This window comes from Octodon degus, unplaced genomic scaffold (genome assembly GCF_000260255.1).
Source record: "Octodon degus isolate 3935 unplaced genomic scaffold, OctDeg1.0 scaffold00003, whole genome shotgun sequence".
Taxonomy (NCBI): Eukaryota; Metazoa; Chordata; class Mammalia; order Rodentia; family Octodontidae; genus Octodon; species Octodon degus.
Window position 1 is genome coordinate 19,570,827 of NW_004524579.1, and position 4,800 is coordinate 19,575,626.

Here is a 4,800-nt window from a genome sequence, read left to right on the forward strand (position 1 = left end):
TTGTTTCAAACTGTGCAAAAAGCTAAAATGTATCAATCTTTTTTAGTTATTAATTCAATGAATTTATTTTCCTTTTTTCTTTCCCTATCCTAATTTCATTTACGTATTCTCTGATATGCATCTCACCTTGTGTCTTTCTGGGACAATGTGTGGTAGTCATTAAACAAAGGCTTGATGACATCAAAGTATAATACAATGAGAAGGTATTGAATTCATAACTTAGTTCATTTAACTCACTTTCCACTATGGCTATTCTTTTCTTATTTATTTATTTATTTATTTATTTATTTATTTATTTTTTGACAGAACCAGGGACTGAACTCAGACACTTGCCAGGGAAGTGTTTATTCTACTGAGCCATCTCCTAGGTCCCTATGGCTATTCTTAATATCAGTCACCCTGACATAACTAGGCTTATACTTTTCAATCTGCCTCAATGCATCTATATATGATATTTTTAAAAATATCAATAGCAACTAAAATTGTATGATTCAGGTGATTTGTTTCATACAAGCCAGTGTCTTTAATTTATGTAGAATTTAATGAAATAAGAAAGTTAACACTTTAAAAGTAATAAGAAGAAGAAATGTAAAGATTATCTGGATGTGGTGGTGCATGTCTAAACCTAGATTCTTGTGAGGCTGACACCTGAAGATTGCAAGTTTGAAGCCAGTTTATATAATATACTGAGACTCTGTTTCAAAATTTTTAAAAAGGCTTAGATTGTAGCTTCATGGTAAGCTTCTTGCCTAGAATGCATAAGGTGTTATTAATTAAATATTACATGATATAACTCAGTTCATATACTGAGTCCATAAACCACACAATCCCTATTTGTATTTAAAAAACTTTAAAAATTGTATTTCCATGTTACATAGATTGACTTTTTAAATATAATTTTAAATTAATTTCTAAAACAAATATAAACATCCAAAATTTATTTCCTGTTATTAATATGACAATTGAACAATTGCCTCATTAATATCAGCTTTGATTAAATGGCTCAATTCTACTCCCCCTTCCTGTGAAAAATTGTAGAGAAAGTTGTAATTTATGAATTATATTTTTCTCTCCAAAGTAATAACTAATTTATAAGTATTGTTGCTGTAGAGGTAGAGAAGGGGTGGTCTTGACTCCTCCCATCATAAAAGTTATGATTAGATCTTCTTATAATAAAATACATATTAATGAGAGAAAAGATTTCATGAATTACAGTTAAATAAGACATCAAATTTTGCACACGCAAGTATATATGGAAAAAGTCCAATTTTTATACTTAGTTTACATGAAATAGGGAATTCTGTGTAGAAATGTTATTGGATAAAATAGGTATGAAAAATGGTAATAGTGTGAGACACTGGACAAGGCCTGTCTGGATTGCTCTTGGCTCTTCTGTAGTACGTGTTCTCTTCCTGAGTACGCAGCAAGGCCCCTCTGTGAGAGGTCACTTCTGAGCTGGTGCAGCTGGCAGAGAAGTTCTTTATTACTGTTCTTTAGTACAGTTCTTATACAGGAAGCAGAGAAGGTTAGAATAATGCCATCAGGGTTTAGGTCTGGGTTTTAGGAAAAGGAAATTTTGTTTATATCATCCACCTTGGGGATAGGAAATTCCAGTTTTGTGGCTTGCTTCATGAAGGCAGAAGAACATCAGAGATAAACTTTATTTATGAACCTTCCACTGTGGAGTATGGTTTTCTAGATCCCCAACATTATCCAGATACACACATTGAGCATAGGAAATGTTCCTTCCTAACAAGCACCTGGGCAGTTAACCTAGAACTCATGAGCAAAGTGTGTTTTGCAGTCTTGTGTCTTTCATTAATTTCCAGTCCTCCTTAGAATGGTCAGAACTGACTATTTTCAAACCAACGCAGAATGATACAAGTGGCTCTTTTAAATATATAGTTTATAGGATGGAGCAGCTATATATAAAATATAGTATCTGTCATCTCTTGAGCTTGATTTTGTCCATAAGATGTTCCTAATCAAGTTTCTAAGCTCTTGTCTCTGTGCTGTCTTACTCTAATTCTCCATTTAAACTTAGCCATTTCATTTCATGGGCTCTTCCACAAGACGTAGGCATGTATCCTTGATTTCTACCTAAAAACCTGTTCCACCATTTAGAACTATCCCAACGCCCACAGAATTACTCCATGGAGCTATGTTGACTTCTAAATCCAGTCACCTTTCTTCATCTGAGCTCTGTGTTCTTTACAAGAGAGGCTGCAGGTAGATAAATACACGTGGGTAACTTCAGCATATTGATACTACATGCACTAAATGAAGTCTTGAAACTGAGATCACCTAGTGATAGAGTACAGCTTGGAAGGAGAAAGAGAGGGCCGGGAGAAGGAAAGGAGAGAGGAGGAGGGGACAGGAGGGACAGGGAGGGAGAGAGAAGAGAGACAGGGAGATGATCTTGGGTATTTCAAATGTATAAATTGGAAAAATAGAGAATAAATGGCATGGACTAATAAAGAAGAGAGAGAACCTTCAAAGCAAAAATTAAAAATTCAAGTGAAAGAAGCTATTTCAAGTGAGAGTGAAGAGGTGTGTCACATCCTGCAGATGAATCATAGTTCATTTTTGCTGCTTTGTTCTTTGTATTACCTGATATGGAAAGAGATAAAAAGAAAAAAAAAGATACATGGAAAGTACTCAAACTATTTCTTTTTGCAAAACTAGAATAAAAAATAGATACAACATTAGAAGTGACACAGAAAAACCAAGATGATAGGAATTCAACAGTGTTGTTATATTGTACACTTTTGTCTTCAAAGTAGTTGCTCAAATTATCAGATATAAGCATGCAAGACTGATCAAAACAACAATTTGAAAAGGGCCAGCCAAATAGCTCAGCGGATTAAAGTGCTTGCTTAGGCAGATGCAGGGACCAGGAGTTCAATCCCCAGCCCTGGCATGCTGGCCCCACCACCAGGACATGCTGAGATGGCAATTGCAACTGGGCATGATGGCGTGCCTGTAATCCCAGCCCTAGGGAGGCTGTAAACAAGAGGATCACTACAAGTCCAATCTACACAGAGAGACCCTATAGAACCTGTCCTAAAATACAAAACATAAGTAAATAAATAAATAACAATTTGAATCATTAACTGCTGCCTTCAAAAAACCAATAAAAATTAGTAGTTCCATCATCCTAGCTACCCTGTATATGTCCATACATGCTTTTTTCCTTCATCCTTTTCTTTCTTTTCTTCTTTCTCTCATCTCAATAGATATAGTAAAAGGGAAAGAAGTTATTTAGATTATTTTTTATTGTTTTCTTTTTGCACTGTTTTCTGAGCAGTCTGAATAATTTTGGGAAAGCCCCTTGTCACTTCTAATCCTCTTTGAATTTTTCAGTTGTATCCCACCATCAGTGTTTTCTGACAGTGTCACATACTTAAGCTTTCTGTGCTCTGAACTTCAGAGTACTTAGAGTAGCAGAAAGGAAACAGCACTATTGCAAGCGCACATTCTTGTTCCCTGGGAAGAAGTCATCTTTTGTGGGGAAGGAGAGGTCTGGCATTTGTCTAGAGTGCCAGTTAGAGCGCCCTGCACACAGTGCCACTCAGACACTTGCAGTGACAGCGGTGCCAGGAGTGCAGTGTCGTCACCAAGGCTCCTACTTCTTGGTGACATCAGGCAAGCTACCTGGTCTCTCAGAAGCTTCAGTCCTCATTTTAAAAGAATGAACACCCAGGACAAATCAAATTGGTTGTTCATACAACATGACATTGATCAGTACACATCACTGAAGAGTCAATTCCATGAAAATAATGAAGTTAGTGACTTTATGTCGATTGCAGTGCTAGCTGCTGTACTACGCCTTACAAAATTCTCTGAACAGTTCTCTTGATTGTAAAGGATAGAAATGTAACATGATATTCACTTTTTTAAAAAAGTCAAAACAGGTTTAATTTTAGAGGTAGTTTTCATCTCTAATTTCCTCTGATAAAGTAATGGAAATTTTACATTGATGTCTAAATGGAAGCAGCTAAAAGAAAAACCTCTTCAAATCCAATAAAAGTGATGGAATTGTTGCATGGTGCACTTTATTATAGGAAATAGTTCATAGTGTGCAGTAAAAGCTGATTCATATCATGTTATTCATCAAAAAAGGAATGAAAAATCGTTGAGGCCTGTCTTGCTAACTGGGGATGGGGAAATTTTTATTTCAATCTTAAAAGAAATAATATATAATAAAAATGATGAGAATAACTGTGAAGGAAGTTGACACTGAGAGGATTGTATTGTTTACTGTGGGTTTTTTTTTCTTCCCAGAAAAATCATTAATGGGAGAAAACTAGGCACTAATGTTTTAAAGACTTTACTTCCATTGAAAATAAGTTTAATTTTTTCACAACAAAATGGTATTTTACTTATACTTTTGCAAAGTTAGCAGCATGTGACACAAGGTTTCCTAGTGACTAATATCTGACATTAACCAGACAGGATGTTTAGCTCAGGACTGAGGGAGCTTGTTTGCTCTAGGCATTGAGGTCTTGTCCCACCTTTACACATTTAATTGATTTCCTAGCTTTCATGGCTCCCAACATATCCATGTTTTTGTCATATATATGCATACACAAGATAGGAGAGATATACAGCTACTTCCTCTTAGTTCAATGAGAATAAAAGTCTGTTCTAATAGTGTTCAGGCAAGATATCATATCTACATCTTGTCCCCTGAATAACTACTATGAAGATAACGTGCAATGTATTAATCATTGTAATTGTCGTACTAAACCTGTTTTGAAACTGTCTCGTTACTATTTTATCTCTTTTTCTCATTAAAAT

General features: G+C 35.3%; 1 protein-coding gene across 1 annotated transcript in view; it reads right to left on the reverse strand.

Annotated features, from left to right (window-relative positions):
* The window catches only part of Rit2 (Ras like without CAAX 2), a 442,929-nt gene that overhangs the window by 65,790 nt on the left and 372,339 nt on the right, over positions 1–4,800 (reverse strand). The window lies entirely within an intron of this gene.